The sequence below is a fragment of the Camarhynchus parvulus genome, chromosome 26, assembly GCF_901933205.1.
Source record: "Camarhynchus parvulus chromosome 26, STF_HiC, whole genome shotgun sequence".
Taxonomy (NCBI): domain Eukaryota; kingdom Metazoa; phylum Chordata; class Aves; order Passeriformes; family Thraupidae; genus Camarhynchus; species Camarhynchus parvulus.
In genome coordinates this window covers 5839894-5860151 of record NC_044596.1, presented here as the reverse complement: position 1 = coordinate 5860151, position 20258 = coordinate 5839894, and the positions used below count along the sequence as shown (strand labels likewise).

At 54.6% G+C, this 20258-nt stretch overlaps 1 protein-coding gene across 1 annotated transcript in view; it reads left to right on the top strand.

The window, feature by feature from the left end:
- Positions 1-20258, top strand: part of PLXNA2 (plexin A2) — a 134062-nt gene that overhangs the window by 45225 nt on the left and 68579 nt on the right. The gene's annotated exons all lie outside the window — the stretch shown is intronic.

The window sequence follows — 20258 nt, the reverse complement described above, 5'->3', positions numbered from 1 at the left end:
GGGGCAGTCCTGCTCCCTTCCTCAGCACTGTGCTCTGGAGATCAGCCCCGAGGTGCTGAGAGCCAGGGGGAGCTCGGGTTTTTCTGCCCCTGAGCAGAAATTGCTTGGGGGAGAGCTGAACCTGCTTGTTCCTGGCTGGAAGTGATGGGAACTGAGCTGGTTTGGGGCTCTGAGCTGTTCCTGCCACAGTCATGAGCTGCAGGGGTTCCTTGGTTATAAAGTGAATTGAAAACAGCGCAGAAATGTTTGAGAAGAGGGCAAAGTCTTCTCCCCGCTGAAAACCTCAAGTGAGTGAACCCCTGGGGCTGAGGAAGGCATTTTGTGCTTGTTGGAAACACTCAGAGACAGACACTTGCATGAGCAGCCACAGTTCCAGATCCCATCCAGCTCGGGCTGGGATTAGATGGCAATAATGAGATCTGTGCAAACTTTGCAATTGAATTATTTCATTCAAATGTTAATGCTTGGTCACTGTGCAGGAGCCACGTGCTGCCCATGCTCCCAGCAGGGAGGAAAGGACCCAGTGTGGATCTCAAACAGTTGAGGAAGTGTTTTCATTAGGAGCAAAGTCCAGGGGGAATGCCTCTAACTCATCTTTTATGAGGCAAGAGCGTCTTAATATTCATCAAAGCGCTAATTTGCTTAATTGTGAAACAAAAAGATGTGAAGAGAATTAGCAAATAATAGAATATTCCTGGAACATTAATTCCATTTCCAGCCACGGCTCTTCCTTGGGGAGACTCCAGGAGCTGGGGGCTGTTGCCTCTCATTCCTTGCAGGCTTTGCCCCAGGATTTGCCTGTTGCCCTTGCAGCAATGCGTGCTCTGGGTCCCAAAATCCAGCAGCCCATGCATATGGATCCTGTCAGCTCCTGTGGTGACCCCAGTGCCCCCATCCTGCAGTGTGATAGGTCAGCAGAGTGCAGCCAAGGAGATATTGTTCCCTGGTTCTCTATAAAGGAGGCTGATGATTGAAAAGGGGTCAGCACCGAGGGGAGGAGGGAGGTCCAGCAGCTCCAGAGGGCTGAGGCTGTAAATGGTGAGAGGAGCGCTCAGAAGGACTGAGAACACACAGCAAAAAAACGGCCTCTGAGGGCTGGAAATGGAGAACAAACCGAAATTTGCCACAGCAGAATGCCACAGGGAGCAGCTGCTCCTGGCAGGGCTGTGCTGCAGTTAACTGGGGGGATTGCTCAGAGCTGGGGTTTGATATCTGAGACAGAACCAGGCCAGGGCTGTGTCCACACACAGCCCTGGAGGGATGGCTGGGGTTGTGCCATTCACCTGGGGAAGGTGCTGGGGTTTGTGAATTCACCTGGGGAAGGTGCTCCCCAACAGCTGCTGGCACCTCCTGAGCCCCTCTGGGCATGGGGACAGCCCTGGGACAGCCGCTGGGACAGCCTTTTGGGGTTGTGCTGTGACTTGTGGTGTATGGTGGCTGGGCTGTGGGGCTGTGGGGCTGTGGGGCTGTGGGGATGGAGCTGTGGGGCAGTGGGGCTGTGGGGCTGTGGGGCTGGAGCTGTGGGGCTGTGGGGCTGGAGCTGTGGGGCTGTGGGGCTGGGGGCTGTGGGGATGGAGCTGTGGGGCAGTGGGGCTGTGGAGATGCTTCCCACAGAGGATGGAGGGAGCTCCTCGGCACAGAGCCCAGCTCCCTTCTGTGCAGGCAGCAGCCAGGACCAGCTTTGTGCAGAACTGCAGGGAAAAGAGCCTCTCCCTGCTCAGATCTGGAGCTGTGGCTGCAGGCACAGCCCTTCCCCATTCCCCTGGCTCCTGTCCCAGCCCTGTCTGTGCTTTGCTCCAGTTTTTTCCTCCCTCTTTTTTCGAGCTCTCCCCGAGCCTTTCATGTCTCGCTGCCAACTCCTTCCAAAGCAGAATATTTGACATTTGATTTCACTCCCACAAAGCACAGAAGCAACAGTTGCACAGCCCGATCCGGGGGAGAGAGGAATAAAGAAACTTTGCTTCCAGGCACTCAGGGCTCTTGAACCACTCGGTTTAAGGGTGGTTATTAGGAGCTCTTTCAGGTTCCCCTCTCACAGCACCTGCTTTCAAACACTCACAGGGGAAAGGAGAAGTGCCTCTGACACTATTTAAAGCAGGAATTCATTTCTCAGTGTTGGTGGAGCAAACAAAGCCCATTTCTGCACACAGGCTGAGCAAGGCTCGGGGAGAGCTGGATGGAGATGGAGATGATGGAGATGATGGAGTTGGAGATGATGGAGATGGAGATGATGGAGATGGAGATGATGGAGATGATGGAGTTGGAGATGATGGAGATGATGGTGATGGGTGGCATTGCAGGAGCTTTGTGGGGTCCCAGGGTGGGAATAGCGCTGGGTCTGGCAGGTGCTGGCAGAGTTAATCTCCCCCAAATCCCAATTTTTGGGTCCTGTCCCCAAATTCACCATGGGTTCTGTGGTGGGGGGACCAGCACGGCCACAGTGAGGGGACCATGGCTCTTCTCAGCCACTGCCCAGCGTGAGCTGCCTCATTTTTCACAGGCAAATTCAATTAACAGTTTCTAGCTGGGAAAAAAACAAACAAAAAAAAAAAAAAAACACAAAAAAATAGAATATTGACATGGAATTGGTCACATTGCTGCTTCACTGGTGAGACATGGGTACACCCAGGGCTGATCAAAGAGCAGGTGAAGGGTTAATGGCAATGTTTGACAACTGTGGGGCCATCAACGCCCCCTGATGTAAAAATCCCCATTTTGTCACCGTGTCTGTCACAGAGCCCTCACCAACAACCCCTGCACGTGCAGAAAATCTTCTCTGCTCTCTCCCTTCCAGAGGGAAGGGCTGAGGCTCCCACAAGTGCTGCTGGGGCTGAGCAGAAGTGGCTCTGTAATTCAGCCCAGCAGCATCACTTGTGTGGCTGTCAGCGAGGCAGCTGGGTTTCCTCAGTGTCTGAAAGCTCCAGCTCCATCACTCCTGTGGGATGAGGGTGCTCTGACGGCCCCGAGGCTGCAGGAGCCCTCCCTGCTCCCCTGGCAGGGCTGTGGGCATTATGTAAGCATCAGCAAAACCGGGGCCATAGATTTTCGCAGCTCTCGACAGAAGAGGGAATTTGGTTATTTTTAAGGCAGGAGTGAGAGGAGCTCAATCAAACCCAGGGCAGGGATTGCTGGCTCCAAAAGATTTCAGCACCTAATCAAGGGCTGCAGACGTGGAATTTAAATCAGCAGGATGGAAATGGTGGCTGGGAAGATCCTGTGTTGGGGGTGAGGAAAACACCCCAGGAGGGCCCTTTCCACCCCAGCCCGTGCATCAGGGGCTCCTGGCAGTTGGCAGCTGCAGGGGCAGAGGAGCTGGTGCTGAGCAGGCTCTCCCTCTGCCCCCAGTGCCTCCTCCCTGCCCCAAAACAACGGTGCCAACACGAATTTTCCATTCCCTATTTCCTGGATGTGCCCTCTGTGGCTCTGGAGGGCACAGGTTCGTGTTCTTTCATGGAATCAGAGAACCACAGAACGGTTTGGGTTGGGAGGGACCTCAGATCTCATCCCACCCCAGGTTGCCCCCAGCCCCATCCAAGGTGGCTTTGAACTCTGCAGGGATGGGGCAGCCCCAGCTCCTCCTCCTTTATTCCCAGACCTGTTGCTTTTCCACCGGCTGAACTCCCCCCTCCCTCTCCACATCCATCACTGTGGCTTTAGGTAAAGAAATTGTCTTTCAGCCTGCTTGGGGAGCAGTGAAATATTTGCTTTGCAAGTGCCCCTGTGCCAGGAGCTGCAGCTCTCCAGGGATAATTTGTTGTGCATTCCTCTGCCCTGTAACCCCCAGAGGTTTCAGTCCTGTGCAAACTGCTCTGCTTTGGGCTGAATTTTCTGGATGCTGAGGGAGGGGGAGGCAGACAGGAGCTGCCCAGATGATTTAGGAGAGGTTGGATTGGAGTGAGGGCTGAGAAAAACAGGGGAGCCCATCAGTCCTGGAGCCTGAGCAGGGCTGTAAACACCGATGGTGTCCTGAAGAGAACTGAGAAAACATGATAAAAAATGCACGAGGCGTGGATAAAAGGGTCTGCAGTCATCAAGAGGGAAAAAAATGAACTGATTAAATTTTTAACTACATTATCTGCTAGTTGAACAGCCAGTTAGCTGGACATAATCTCAGCAAACTTTGAGCACTGGCACAGGGAGAAGAGCTCGGCTGGATCCCACCAGAAGTGTCCAAAATCCCCTCTCCCCTGGGCCCCTCCACCTGCTGATGGGCTGGGACAGAGAGGGAGCTGGGATGGGCACAGGAGCCCCCGGAGAGGAAGGGCTGTGCCCCTGCGCTGTGCGCACAGCTCCTCCTCCACCCTCCCAAAATTCCCGAGCTCAATCAGGAATAATTAAGAAATTCCGCTAAAAACTTGTCTGCTCTCATTAACAATACCTGGCTGCCAGGGAGGATGTGTTAATTACCACGGATTGCCCAAAAAGCCGAGCCCAGGCAGGTGGGGCAGCCTGCTGGGCTCCTGCTGCCAGCACATTTGTCAGCCCTGCTGGGCTCACCTGCTGCTGGCCCCAGAGCCTCCCCCAGCCCCGGGGATGTCTGTCCAGACCCAAAATAAACGTGGGCAGCTCGGGGCAGAAGCCTGTGAGGTGAGGAATCCTTGGAGAATAAACTTTGAGGGAAGAAGGGCTGGAGGAGGCGTTGGTGTGAGCGGGGGGTCAGTGGGTTTGTTTTTCCTGGATGAGTTCTGTCGCAGACATTGCTCGTGTGGTTGTTCCTTTCAAGTGCTGCCTGCAGTTTGTTTGTTTTGCTTTGGTTTTTCTTTGTATTAGGGCCGTTTCTTCCCCTGCCAGTCACAGCCACAGGGTTCCCACGTGTTTGCTTCGGCATTTGCTTCCCTTTCCAATTCCTCCCTTTCCACAGAGCCATTGTTTCATTTCCATTCCAGCCACCACAGTCCTGAGGTATTTCTAGAATTTCCCTTACGTGCACATTCAGGGGCACAGAGCCTCAGCTCCCCAGGGCTGTGGGGTCTGTAAAGGGATCCAGGAGCTGGGGGCAGCTCTGATGTCCCTCCAGATTTGGTGCCACCACCCCTGCTCCATCCTGAGGGAAGCTGAGCTCATGGACTCCCAGATTTTTTTGGGTTGGAAAGGACCTTAAAGCTCATCCAGTGGAAGTGGACAGGGATACCTCCCAGTCCAGCTCTGTGGGCGATGCTGATGTTCAAGGCTGGGTTTGGAACGCTGCAGGATTTCCTGTCTGGATGGACAGACAGACCCAGGTCTTCCTTAGCAGCAGTAAAAGGAGAGAGCCGTGTTCCCAGGGGGGAAAAGGCCTTGAAGGAGAGATCTGAAATGTCACACTCAGTGCTCAGTGATGAGATTTAAAAGAAAATTTGGCTTCCTTTTCCCCTTTAAAGTTCCCCCTCATCCCCCATCCCCGTGCTCCTGGAATGGTTTGTGTCCCCAGCAGAGGAGGTTGGGGGTACTGAGCCAGCGAGGCCGGGAATTGCTCACATCAGGCACCAACAGAAAGCAAACATAACTCACAATATGCTGAGGGGAGCTCTGAAATTGCACAAATTATTCTATTTTATACTTTAATTAGTTTGAATTAGCAGTGGGAATAGATGCATAAAATGATCCAGCCAAGGGTGAAATGGAAAAAGGGCTGCGGTGTGGAGGATCCCTTTATTGTGGTGGGGTTTGTGCACTCAGTGTGCAGGAGCTGCTCCTGCTGGATCCCTCCATCCCCCTCACCCCTGGCAGTGTCCCAGCCAGGCTGGACAGGGGTTGGGACAGTGGGAGGTGGCGTGGTGGCACTGGAAGGTGACCCCAGGGCAGTGGTGGCACTGGAGGGGGTTTAAGATCCTTTCCAACCCAAACCATTCCTGGGTCTGACTCTGCCAAGTTCAAGTTCTGTCCTGCAGTGCTTCCCTTGGATCAGGCTTTGCCTGGTCTCCTCAAAAGCCTGGGACAATGTGGCACTTTGCTGGTGGCTGTGTGGGCTGGGGAGCAGCTGAGAGTCCCCCCAGCATTGCCCTCTCCAGGCTTCCAGCTCCTGCTTGGACTCAATCTGAGGCTCAAAGGGGCAGAAGGATTTAAGAGAGTTCAAATCCACCCTGACTCTTAAAGCCTTTGCCTTTTTCTCCTTTTCCCCTGAAGGTTCTGAAAAATGCCCCCAGATGAGGTGGAGCTTGACTCAGGCTCCTGCAGGCTCCAGATAGGTTGAAAATTATGGATGTGCCCCAGGGAAAGTGGCTGGAATGGCCTTGCAAGCTGGGACTAAATATAAAAGTTGAGGCTGGTTGTAAAGCAGGAAAAAAACAACTTTTTGTGAGGTTTTCTCTTGCTCTCCCTCCTCCTCCTCCTCCTCCTCCTCTTCTGGAAAAATATTTCCCATTATAACTTTGCTGTGGCAAGAAATGTTGATATTTTCTGGAGGGAGGTACATGAATTTCTCAGGGATGTTCCTGGAGAGCGCATTCAGCATCCCAAATGGAAATCCTGAGCCCTGGGGCAGATCCTGCCTTTCTAACCAAGAACCCCCCTGGCCTTGGGTGTCTCTCCATCCCCAAGGTCCCTCCAGCCCCATCCCCGTGCTGTTCCAGGGAGCCACTTGATAACTGTGGCATTTCTGCCTGATGCTGGGGAGGGGAGGGAGCTCCATCAATAACCCTGTATTTATTTGAGCAGCGAGCAGGAATGTGCCTGGCAGACTAAACACTGCCTGCTCCCCCTGCCCCAGCCCTGCCCAGGGCCCTGCCAAGAGTGCTGGGGGCCAGACAGAGAGGGAGAGCAGCAAGCCTGGCCTGGAGCTTTCTGTGTGGGTGTTAAAGAAATTATTTTTATTGTAATCAAGCCTGGAACGTGCTGCTCACACAGGGGGATTGTTGTTTTCCCTCTTTCTTTTCCCTCCCCCTTTTCCACCGGTTTCTCTGCAGCAGCCCCCACCAGGCTGTGAAGGTTTCACTCTCCACTCCCAGATTTGGGAAATGGAGCAGTAATATCAGTTTTTAGATCAGGACTGAAGCGTAGAGATGCTGTGTGACCTGTCCTAAGTCACGCAGGAAATCTGAGAAAGCCCCCAGACCCTCAGGCCCACAGCCATTCCTCACTTCACTCCTGCCCAGGCTGATGCTCCAACGAGGACAAAGGGGAAGAGAAGGCCCTGGGTGGGGTTTGCAGCACCAGGTTGTTTATAAAGACCCATAAATCCAGGCATCACCTTCCCAACTGCAGCTATTCCTGTGCATTCCCCAGAGTGAGCTTTTGGAATGGGTAAATGCCCGTGAAAAGTTGATCCCAGTGCAGCAGCGTTGGTGTTCCCTTTCAAACTGCTGGGCAGGGCAGCACGGGGGGCTGCAGAGCCCACCCTGGCTCGGCAAGGCTCCAGAGATGCTTTCAAAAGACTGAATTAAAAGAGCCTCCAGGAATCGCATCCCAGCAGTGGAGGAATAGGGAGGTTTGGGGAGGGAGGGCACAGAAAGGAGCCCTGGGCACTGAGGGGCTCTCAGATGCTGAGGCAGCTGGAGAAGATGGGGCTGGTGGAGGTGGAATGAGATGAGCTTTAAAGTCCTCCCCAAGCCAAACCATTCCAGGATTCGCTGGTTCTATGGCTCTCAGAGGCTGGGTGCTGCCTTTTGCTTTGTCAGTGACACCCTTAAGGACCCTGCCCCGGCCTCCAGAGCCACATCAAAACCAAACTGGCCAAAATCTCTGGAGATTGAGGGCACGATTTGGTCAGGGGTTGCTGCCTGCCTGGTTGGGCAGTCTCTGGAGCTGAGGGGAGCAATTCCCACCAATCTGCTGGAGCCAGGACAGCACTCAGCTCTGGGATCAGGGACTTCTCCTTTTCCTCCTGCCTTTGTTTTGGGCTTTTCCCCATCCATTTAAGTGGCTCACAACTGTCAGTGCCTTGGGTGCTATTAACACCTCGCTAAGAGCTGCATCTCAGTATTTTTATTTTCATTTTCTCCGGGAAGGAAGCAGGGGAAGGCCAGGGTTTAACAATAACTCCTCCCTGTGTGGCTGGGCCTTGGAGCCAACAGCGCTGCCCACAAAAACAATTCGCTCAAAAATCCATCCAGAAAAGAGCTGACCACACTTTTATTTGGAGAAGCCGTGCCAGAAACAGCATTCCCGTGCCTGCAGAGAGGAGGGGGCAGGCTCCAGGCACTCAAAAACAAGCTGGGTTTTTCCATTTTAGGCCCTTGCGTGGTCCAGGCTGGTGGCCTGGGCTCCAGCTCGTCCCTGGCACCTCGTCCAAGCAGGATGCTGGAGGAAAAGTTGGATTTGTAGGAGAAATCTCCCTGAGAGGCAGCACCAGGGGGGTGGGATTGGGTTTGGGCTTTGTTTGGGGGATGCAGCCATCCAGAACAGCCAGATCTCACCCAAAAATTACCTGGGCCCTCAAGGGGAATGAGGGGATGAGAGAATCACAGAATTCCCCGAGCTGGGAGGCGCCCACAGGGATCACTGAGCCCTGGCCCTGCTCAGGACACCCCAAAACCCCACCCCGTGCCTCAGAGCAGTGTCCAAACGCTGCGTTTTGGTTATTTTAGGGGTATTTTAAGCCACGAGTAGGATTCTGAAGCTGTAGCACCAGAATGTGTGGGGGTTTTGTGTGGGGTTTTTGGGAGGTCTGTGTGGGGGTTTGTGTGGGGTTTTTTGGGGGGTCTGTGTGGGGTTTTTTGGGGGGTCTGTGTGGGGTTTTTTGGGGGGGTTATGTGGAGCCTGTGTGGGGGTTTGCATGGAGTTTGTGTGGATTTCTGTGGGTTTTGTGTGGGTTTGTGTGAGGTTTATGTGGATTTGTGTGGGTTTTGTGTGAAGGATTTTGTATGGGGGATTTTGTGCGTGGGGTTTATGTGGTTTTGTGTGGGTTTCTGTGGGGTTTATGTGGTTTTGTGTGGGTTTCTGTGGGGTTTGTGTGGGGGTTTATGTGGTTTTGTGTGGGGTTTATGTGGTTTTGTGTGGGTTTGTGTGAGGTTTATGTGGATTTGTGTGGGGTTTCTGTGGGGTTTTGTGGGGGTTTTGTGTTTGTGGGGGTTTATGGTTTTGTGTGGGTTCTGTGGGGGTTTATGTGGTTTTGTGTGGGTTTCTGTGGGTTTTGTGGGGGGTTTATGTGGTTTTGTGTGGGGTTTATGTGGTTTTGTGTGGGTTTGTGTGAGGTTTATGTGGATTTGTGTGGGGTTTGTGTGGGGTTTTGTGTGAAGGATTTTGTATGGGGGATTTTGTGCGTGGGGTTTATGTGGTTTTGTGTGGGTTTCTGTGGGGTTTGTGTGGGGTTTTGTGTGGGGTTTGTGAGTTTCTCTGGGGTTTATGTGGGTTTCTGAGGTCACCCCGATGGCAGCAGTGTCACAGCGCTGGAGGATGGGGACAGAGGCACAGGAGGCTCCCCTGAGCTGCCCATGGTTATTGTCTTTGGGTGCAGGGCCGGACGGGCAGGCTCCAGGCTGGGCTGTGTAAATCTCCTTAGAAAGCCATTCCCAGCTAATGAAACCCTGGGAGAGAGGGATTTGGCTCCCCAGCCCTCAGCTGGAATAAATCCATCTCCAGTTGTGTGTGGGCTGCTCTGCCCTCTCCCCCAGCACAGGGGCAGCGGCACTTGGTGCATCAGCACCTCCATAATGTCAGGTGATAATTACCTGCTCTTATTTAAAAAAAAGGCAAAAACCAAAATAAAAACTACCACAAAAAGCCTCACCTGGCCTTTAATCCTTGTGCAGGAAGGGAGAGCAGCCATGTAAATACTTCTGCCTCCCCTGCAGCCTGCTGGGCTCTGGGTATTAATGCCAGGGGCCGGAGCTGTTGGGGAAAGCTGGTGGGAGGAGGGATTTGGGATAAATGCACCTCAGCTCTGCTGTTTGTGTAGCTGGGATGTGCCTGCCCCAGCCACGGGTCCCACTGGGGTCATGTTTGTTTGGCTGTGCCTTTATTGCTCTAAGTGTGAATTTAGCAGCTCCTACCGGGTGAAATACGATTGTCTCTGTGCTCCACGGCCAGGCTGGGCTTTGCTGAGGTTCTGAGCGCAGCTGCCGCAATATTTGGGTTTATTAACACCCAGCCAAGGCAGACACACAGCCCTGGGGCTCAGCTGCTGGATCTGTGCCCGGATTTGTCCCTTTTCTGCGGGTTTGGGGTGATTTGGACACCCAGGGCTGGCTGCCATCCCCATCCCTGCAGAGATCCATGATCTGTCCTTGTGCTGGGCCTTCTCCTCCCTGCAGGCACTGAGGCAGGGATTGCTCTGCTCTCTGCTTTTCCTTCATTTATCTGCTTTTTTCTTGCCTTTCTCACCTATATTTACCCACATATCCACATATCTATCTCTCTATATATTTATCCAACAACTGAGATGCAAATCCAGCAGTGCAGAGGCATCCAGGCCCATCTGGGACAGCACAGGCTGCTGGAAATATTTCCATAGCTTTGCATTCCCTTTCCCCCTGCCTGTCCCAAAGAACACAGGGGTATCCTCTGCATGTAATGAAGTCTCTGAAGGGTTGAACAATATTTCTTTTCCGCTTCTAACTAATCTTTTTTAATGCTTGACAGCCTCATGTTCTGTAATTTAATGCGTTTTATTTAGAAAATAACATTTAGTGCCACTTTGGATTTCCAATTATTCTTCAATCGGACTTTGAGGGCCTGATGTCTTTGTCACTTGGATGTGTGCAAGAGATGGCAACATCAGAGCAGACAACAGCAAATTATTTCCACTACTGATTACTAGGCTTGGGAGGAAAATATGCAGGGACAAATTTAGTCTCAGCATAAATGTATGAAAATGAGTGAAAGCGTTGCAGCAGCAGCAGCTTTGTGGCTGGGTGTGGATGGGCAGAACCAGCCTGGCTCACCCTGCACCCTCCTCCTGCAGCACCAGGGCATCCTTGGGAGGAAGGAAAGCCTCCAAGGAATGGGAGCTGCAGTGTCCCAGCTGGATCTGTCTGTGGTGCTCAGTGAGGGCCTTGCTGACACCTCCTGTGCAGGAGGAAAATCCTCCCCAGTGAACCCATCACAAACCCCCCAATTACTGGTGGCCAAGGGAGGGAGCTGCCTGCTCCACCTCGTGGGTGCCCCTCGTGCTCAGAGAGGACTCAGGGGTTTGATCTGGAGATGTCAGGGCAGGTTTAGGTTGGATTTTAGGGAAAGGTTCTTTCCCAGGCAGTGCTGGCACTGCCCAGGCTCCCCAGAGCTCAGCTCCAAGGCTGCTGGAGCTCCAGGAGTGTTTGGACAATGGGATGCCAGGGTGGGATTTTGGAGTGCCGGTGCAGGGCAGGGATTGGAGTTGATCCCTGTGGCTCCCTTCAGCTCAGGCTGTTCCAGGATTCTCTGATCCTTCTCCTGCCTGCACAAAGTGAGGCTCCCCCTGCCCTGCCTGCAGTGGAGTTCCACAGCCTGGGAATCCAGAGAGAAGCAGGATGCTCCTGTTGGTGTAAATCTGCTCTTGGAGTCCAAACCATCCCTCCAGGGCTCCTGTTTAGCCTTGAGACAAGTCTGGCACCTTATCACAGGCTGAGGTGCCCAAGGTTACTGTGGGCAGGGCCAGCCCAGCTCTGTCTCCACTACGGGAAAAGCAAAATGCCTACAAGGCATTACAGAGCAGTAAATTGGGAGAATCCAATGAACTTTCCAGTCTCCAATGCGAACAAAGTGTTAAAATTCAGCCCAAACTGATTTGGTGTGCACAGGGAGGAGGGAGGATCACCTCAGAGTGATCAAACCTTGTGTGCTGACAGCTCTCAGTGTTCCCTGGGTTTGCTGTGGCCCTGAAGCTCAGCTGTGTTGTCTCCTGAGATGTTTCCTTGTTCCTCACTGAGGTGTCCATGGGTGGGAGCAGACCCACATCCTACACCCAGCCACGCCAGGCTCCTTCTGTGGGGAAAAGGGCTTAGAGCCCATTTTCCTGCAGAACTCAGGAGTTCGGGATATGCTTAGGACAGCTCGTTCCTCTCAGTGCCCGTCAGGTTCCTAAATTATTTTTGACAGCCGTGTGTAATGATATACAAATGGGAAAGTGATGGAGTAGCAGCAAATTGACTGGCAAGGACAGCGTGATGGAGTTGGAGAGCAATCCTGCTAAAAAGCCGTGGAGACCGCGGAGTGTTCCTGGAGCAAACACCAGGCAGGGCCCTGGCCAGGCTGTGGGAGCAGCAGTGATACCGCTCTGTGACCTTTAAAGCTACTTAGGGCACTCAAATGCTTTGGATTTTCAAGGCTCTGTAAAATTACACAAACCCGCCATGCCTGGGATGTTCCTCCCAGGTTTGTGCAGTGTTTGAACAGTTTGAAGAGCCCTGAATGGTTCAGAAATGGGGAATTGAGGGTTGTCTGTGTTCCTGCCCTGCGTGCAGCAGGCCTTTGTGGCTGTGGAGAAGATTTGAGCAGGGTCTGTGCTGAATGTCCCCGGCATTGCCACAGAGCTCACCTGGCAAGGCAGCATCCCGTGGGATGTGGGCTCTGGGGGATGAACCCTGCAGCTCTGACAGCAGGATTCATGGAATCCTAGGGACCCACAAGGCTCATCCACTCCAAATCCTGCACAGACGCCCCAGAATCCCACCCTGGGCATCCCTGGGGGCATTGTCCAAACGCTCCTGGAGCTCTGGCAGCCGCGGGGAGCCTGGGCAGTGCCCAGCACTGGTCACTCACTCTGGGATGTGGGATGCTGTGCTGGAAAAGCAGAGGGAAATGGGCACTGAAGGAGCCAGAGGGGCTGGATGGCATCAATTGGTGCCCAGCCCCTTCTGTGGGCAGAGCTGCAGCTCAGTAATCCTGCCAGGCACACGCGAGGTGCGGGGCACAGCGAGGCTGGGCCGCTGGACCCGTGCCTGCGTGTGCCAAGAAAACAAACAGAAAGGGCCAGTCAAAGCTTTTCAGTGTCACTGACACCCTGGGACGTGCCAGAGCCGGGAACAAAGGCGGCATTGAGGCACAGCACGGCCTGGGAGGCTGCTGGGAGCGGGCAGATGGGGGGCTGTGCCCACGCTGTGCCCACGCTGTGCCCACGCTGTGCCCACGGCCACTCGGACACGGTGGGTGGCAGGACACGGCCTGGGCCAGCTCCTCAGCAAGGAGGGGAAACAAAACGTGGCCTCCATGTCCCCCTCCATGCCAGGGGGGCTCTGTAGGGACAGCAGGACATTCCTGCTCCCTGCCAGGCACAAGGCAAAGGCAGCTCAGAGGTGGCAGGGGATGGGTGGCTTTGGGACACTGGGCCGGACACAGGGAGCTGCCAGAGATTTGGGGCACCCCTTGCCTGTGTGCCCTCTGAAAGTGCCAGGCAGGGAGGTTCATCCCAGAGGCTGTGGGGATGGATAGGGGCACTGCCACCCATGCTGTGCCCCACTGCAGTGCCCTGCCCACGAGCTCGGGTGATGGTCCCTCGCTGCTGGCAGCAGTGGGGCCCTGCTGTGCTGTGTGAGCACACGGTGACTGTTCCAGCAGGGCTGCAGCTCCCCTTGCACTCCTGTTCCAGCAGGGCTGCAGCTCCCTTGTCCCTCCAGGCACACCAGGACACACACCCTGCGTTGGGGACAGCCAGGCTGACCCAGACCTGTGGCTTTGGCTGCTTTGCTCCAACTCAGGAAAGCAAGGGTTAAGCTCAGGGCCCCTCTGGAGAGAGGGAAGTAACCCCAGGGACCCCGGGGTCCCTCGCTGTGCTCCAGCTGCCTCCGTGCATGTGCTGCTCATTTTTCATCCTGAGCACAGCTGCCGCCAGCAGCTCCGTCCTACCCCTGCTCCTGCCAGTTTTATGAGCAGACAATAAAGAGGGGGAGCACACAAACCACCGAGGTTCATCTGCCAATTGTCAGGGACTGAGCCATGGCAGGCACCTTTTCATTAGCAGCGTTCTTTATTCATCCCCCACAAGCTGCTCTCGTTTTGAGGAGGGGACCTGCTGCTGCTGCTGCTCGGGTTTTTATCGTGTTTTGGCCCTGATTAGCTGGGTGGGATGGGAGGAGCTGCCTTCCCGGGGTGCAGAGATCGATGCCAACAGCACAGCCTGAGCACCAGGGGGGCTGGCAGAGCCCCAGGGCTGCCCCTCTTCCTCCAGCTGGGTAATTAGGAGCTCTGGAGAGGGGGAAGAGAGGTCACACGTGGAGTGGGACCATTAACCCCGTCCCTTGCCAGCCACCCTGCAGAGAAATGCCCTTGGAGCAGCTGCTGCAGCGCTGGCTCCCAGCGGGACGGAGGCAGCTGAGGCAGGGCAGAGCCCCTGCCAGGGGCATTCACCCCGCTGGGAGGTTTGCAGCTGACAGACACCGTGCCAGGCACCAAGCTTGGCCCCGAAGTGGAGGTTTCATGGTTTCACATGGCAGAAAGAGCCACCCTCATGGGTCCCTGTGCCCTGCTCCCTGCCAGAGGCAGAAGGAACAGGTCATGGATCCACCAGCTCTTCTCCTGGTTTTTGGCATTCCCACGTTGTCATTAATCCCTGCCAGCCTGCTCAGTGCCCCACCCTGGGGCAATGATTCCCCTTGTTCCCAGCCTCCCCACAGAAGCTGGTTCATTTTGTCCTCTCCAATCCCTTGCAAGCCCAGAGCTTTTCCTGGAGCTGCTCTGTAGGTAGGCTCAGCACAGGCTGCAGGATCCCCCTGGCAGTCTGTTGAGTCTGCTGCTGCACTGACGCCAGGGATATTTATGGAAATACATGCAGAAGCTCCTCAGGCTCCGATGGAGCAGAAATAGTTTCATGGCATTATTTGCCCAAAATGCCACCGTTCTGAGTGCTGGATCCGGGCACTGAGAGGCTGATGTCAAAGCAGCTGCTTTCAGCAGGAGCTGAGGTGGCTGCCAGGGACAAGTGCCTTGGTGTGTCAGCCCTGGGAGCATTAATGCAGCAATTCTGGGGTCTGTGTGGGGGCTCTGAGCTTGTATCAGCCCTGGGAGCATTAATGCAGCAATTCTGGGGTCTGTGTGGGGGCTCTGAGCTTGTATCAGCCCTGGGAGCATTAATGCAGCAATTCTGGGGTGTGGGCTCTGAGCTGTATCGCCCTGGGAGCATTAATCAGCAATTCTGGGGTCTGTGTGGGGGCTCTGAGCTTGTATCAGCCCTGGGAGCATTAATGCAGCAATTCTGGGGTCTGTGTGGGGGCTCTGAGCTTGTTTTAGCCCTGGGAGCATTAATGCAGCAATTCTGGGGTCTGTTGAAGGCTCTGAGCCTGTATCAGCCCTGCCTCAGTCAGAGCAGTGCCACAGCCCCAGAGCTGCTCTTTGATTCCACATCTCCCATGCAGCAGAGCAGCAGCCCAAGGGAAAGCAGGTAAAGATCAAAGCTAAACCCTTTACCCGACCTTCTCTGGCTACAAAACCCATCCCAGCTCTCGTTTCCCACAACGGGAGGCCCTGGCTTGGTGCTCCCACTTTCCCAGGGGCGCTCCCAAGCCGCAGGCAGCCGTGTTTGCTCTGGGCTGTTTAAAGAGCTCACTTGCGGTGGCACCGCAAATGAAGTCATGTCCCGAGGGCCAGGGAGGTTGTGGGGAGGGTTTGATGGGGTAAAACCGCCGTGTTGTGGCTCGTGACCCAGCCAAACCCTAATTGTGTGTTTAGCACAGCCCAGGCTGGAGCTGCTTCCTTTGCCTCCGCCTTGGCACGCTGCCCTTGGCTGGGATCACTCATCCTGTGGTTGGGGCTGGTCAGGAGTCACCCCAGTCACTAGGAGAGGAATGTTAAAGGGCTGTTGTGTAAACCCACCGCTGCCTGAGCAGGCCTTGTTTTCAGTGTAAATCTGCTGCCGGGAACGGTTTAACCTTCATCGTTATTTTTTTATTATTATTTCATTAAGTAAGATTTATACAGGTAGAGTATTGGAAAGGTCATCCGTCCCTTGAGCTGTGGGAAGAGCTCTGAGCATTCCTCCCTCTCCACTTGGCTGTTTTACCCCTGGTTTCATCTGGGAAAGCACCAGGCCTGGGTTTTGTTGCCTTCTGGGGAGTGAATTTCTCCCTGCCTGGTACCCAGAGCCCCCTCAGCCCTCCTGCCCCATTCCCACCTCAGTGATCCTGGAGCTGCTGGGTGCCTTTCCCCAGGGGATTGCATCCCAGATGGGGGAAAGCAGGAGTTTTTCCCCTCCTGTCCCTCAGGAAATTTGGGATGTTGGAGCTGCAGCAGGGACTCAGGATCTCTGGATGCCTCGCTGCTCCTGTAGCCCTGAAATGAGATATTTTATGTCTTGTTTACTGACACGTGATAAGGCTGAGTTTTGCAGATATTTAAGATCCTCTAGCAGCAAGACATCAGCGGTTTGCCAGCCAGGGTGTGCTTTAGTGCTCTGCTTACCCACAGCTCTGAACATCCCCGGCATGCAGGACGCTCCAGGCAGGCATGGAGCTCCACAGGCTGAGGCAGCAGAGCTGGGAAGGAGCTTTTGCAGCTTTTCTAGCAGCAACCTGTTCTCCAGGGCTTTTCTGAACCCTGAGAACAGATGGCTGGGCTGGAGGCTGAGATGCAAGGACAAGGGACTCGTGTTGACATTACCTTTACCGGAGTGCCTTTCATCATTAGCATGTAAATGCCAGCAAACACCCAGGAATTATCCATCTATGATCTCTTCATCAGAAGAGGCCTCTGATCAGGTTAATCTCACTTTCCCAGCGTGGAAAGGAGGATGCTGAGCAGCTGTACCCACCAGCAAGGGGAAGCAGAGTGAATTTCTGAGAGGGGAGGATGCTGCGAGCACCAGGTTTGAAGTGGCTGTCAGTGATTGCTCTGCTTCTTGCACAGCGCTGCCAGGGCTGGAATGGCAGAGCTGATGGTGCTGATTGAGCCTGAGGGGGCTGCTCCTGGGGCAGCTGCCCTGGCACACCCTGGCTGGGTGCTGAGCAGCCCAGCTCTCCCATGCGCCACAGACATCTTTTATGGAAAATCCTTTCCTTGGATTCTTCCTCCTGAGAAGCTGAGAAGCCTCAGGAACAAAATGGAAACAATGATTATCTGCTGCTGTGGGATGCAACAGGTGGGTCTGTGATTGGTCTCATGTGGTTGTTTGTAATTAATGGCCAATCACAGCCCAGCTGGCTCGGACTCTCTGTCCGAGACACAAACCTTTGTTATCATTCTTTCTTATTCTATTCTTAGCTAGCCTTCTGATGAAATCTTTTCTTCTATTCTTTTAGTATAGTTTTAATGTAATATATATGATAAAATAATAAATCAGCCTTCTGAACCATGGAGTCAGATCCTTCGTCTCTTCCCTCATCCAAGAACCCCTGTGAACATGGTCACACCCGTGGGCAGGAGGGAAGCTCCCAGCCCGGTGCATTTCCATCCTCTCACTGATCTCCTCTCCCTCCTGAGAAGCAGAAGAAGCCAAAGCAAGCATGGGGGAGGGTGGAGGAAATGTGTTTTAACAGTAAATACGGCCTTGTTGTTTATCAATGCAGAGTAATTGAAGTAATTTCATGTCGGTTTTAAATGCAGCGCCCAGGGATCTAATCTATCTGTCTAATATTAATGGGGAATATTTGCTTGCCTCATTCATTCATTACTGTTTTCATTAAGACTCTAGTCCCATTTAGGAGTCTGTTTGTCATTTTAAACTCTTCTGTTTTATCTTAGCCTGCCACAATCCTGTTTAACAAGTGAAGTGAATCCGTGAGCTGCAGGCTGGCAGCCTGGGGGAAGGGGCTCTGCTGTCTGGCGTGTGCTTTTCCTGGGGAGCCAGGAGAAACAGACTGCAGGCACTCACAGGCAGCAGGCTCTGAGCCTGCCTGCATCCACACCCTGGAGACGCAGGCTTCCACAGCAGAGCTGGGTGGCTGAGCTCCCAGCATGGCCATCCCTGCTGGGACACAGCTCTGGGGGCTCCAGCGTGTCCAAGGCAGCCCAGGGAGCTGCTCAGAGCAGGGATGGGGTTGATGAACGCTCAGGGTGCTTCCAGCTGGGTGCTCTGGTGCCTCACAAGGTGTGTTCCCCTCTAAGGCATCCCCACCTTCAGGGTATCACAGAATCACTGAATGGTTTGGGTTGGAAGGGACCTTAAAATCCACTCAGTGCCACCCCTGCCATGGCAGGGACACCTTCCCTTGTCCCAGGTGCTCCCAGCCCTGTCCAGCCTGGCCTTGGGCACTGCCAGGGATCCAGGGGCAGCCAGAGCTGCTCTGGGCACCCTGTGCCAGGGCCTGCCCACCCTGCCAGAATGGAATCTCCTCCCATTGCCAGGGGCTCTGTCCTTGCCCCTGTCCCGGAGCTGGGAGCAGCCCAGGGAGCATCACCTGCAGGGCTGGGCGGGCACCAGGGCTGGGCAGCCCCGAGCTGGAGGCTCCAAGCCTAATTAGAGGCCTGTCCAAGCCTTATTAGAGTCCTGTCCAAGCCTAATTAGAGTCCCGGGGAAGGGGAGCATTGTGCTGTTAAGGACTCTCTGACTAAAACAGTAATTTTTCTAAGCACAGCCCAGTTGTGAGCGCTCCTTGAACACCTAATTACTTTGGTTACCGCTCCAGAATTATTCCGAATTCCATTTTTGCTGTTTTCTCACCAGACAGAGAGGGGAAGAAGCACACACGCTTTATAATTATTCACCTTAATTAATTTTCTGAGCTTCTGTTAAAACTTTGAAATGACTGCAGGGAGCACGCCAGGAGTTCCATGGCAGCCAGGCAAAGCAGAGGCCGTGAACTGATGCGAGATGAAAGTTTCCTGTGCTGGATGGATCCCCACCTGAGCCCGGAGATTTTGGAAGGCTGCCCCCCTTTTATCCTGATTAATTAGTTCCCCTGAGGCCTGGGCTAATCAAAGGGCACTGCTCATCAGCTGGTGGCATGGCAGGGTGGCATCAGAGGACGGTGCCAACACGTCAGGGAGCCACTTGTGATGGCAGCAGTGATGTCCCCTGGCAGGAGCACGGGGATGGGCCCCTGGCTGCTCCAGGAGCACCATCCTGGAATCCAGAGGGGGCTCCCACAGCAGCAGGGAGGCTCTGTCACCCTGGCAGCTGAGGAGCAGGGCAGCTCCTGCCTGGATCACCATCCTGGCTTCCAGGAGCTCGTTTGACCCTTTTGCTGCAGTCAGGAATGAAATTGCCTCTCCCCTGAGGGGTGGTGGCTTTCCAGTCATCCAGGGACGTGGATCCATCACAGCAGAGCCCTGTCCTTGTGGGGGAGACCTCTAGCATCCCATTCCTCATTTTTGGCACTCCGTTCTTGTCAGGGAGAGGTTCTGTGGGCCAGTTCTGCAAGAAATGAAGTGGTTTAGGGTCCCAAACAAGAAGGATCTGCTGAGGGTCCTGTCCATCCCTGTGTGGGGACACTGAGCTGTCACCAGCACCCCGGGGACAGGAGCAGCTCAGAGGAGCCAGGCAGGAATCAATGTGTGGCTGCCCCTCATTATTTCATCCATGAATTTCGCTGCCTTTGCCATTCCAGGAGCTCCTGTGAGTTCCTCAGCCAGGTCTGTGCTCCAGATCTCATTCCAGCACTGCAGATGACAGAATTTCCTCCTGACTCTGTGTGGGCACGAGCTTTGCCCAGCTCTGGGGGCAGTGGGCACGGGGAGGTGGGCACAGGGTGGCCGTGCCTGCCTGGCCCCACAGTCCCCAGGTGCAGATGCTCTGTGCGAGGCAGGAGGCAGAGCTGGGGCGGCCAGGGCACCTTGTGGCTGTCACCCAGAGCTGGCACTGCTGTGCCAGCCTGAGCAGGGGCTGGATGCCAGAGTGGCATCCCAAATGCTGGGCTGAGCCTGCACCCACAGCTGGGGTGAGGGATGGGACACCCGGGGCCTGTGCCAGCCAGGGGCACCTGCCCCCGTGCCCACCCTGCAGCCCCAGAGTGTCACTGTCACCTGCTGGGGCAGAGCAGGAGCTGCCAGAGCCAGCAGACCGAGATGAAATCCCATTTCCCCTCCTGGCCGAGGCTGTGCTGCTCCCGGGAGCTGGGAGCGGGCTGGGATCTCTGCCTGGCACTTTGTTATTCCAACAAACCCCGCTCAGATGTTCCATATTGATGTGATGATTAACTGGAGCCGTGGTAAACCACAGGGAAGTGTTTGTCTGCAGGAGCCTGTGTGCCAGAACACGAGGCTGCTCCGAGCCCTGCCGGGATGCTGGGCCGGATGGATGCAGGAAACTCTGGCTTGAGGACAACTTTCCTGCTCCAGCAAGCCTCACTTCGGGATATTTGCTGTTTTTTCAGCCTTTCTTGCTTCCCAGAGGAGGCTGTCCTTGCTTTCATCACCTCCCTCAGGAGCCTGGCACGCTGCACGGAGGGGCTGGGGGAGCCAAGGAGATGGGAATGTTTGCAGGAGATCTGATCCCTCACTCCAGAGTGATCCGGTCCCTGTGCTCCAGCACAGCTTGTCCCCCTCAGATGTTAATGAGG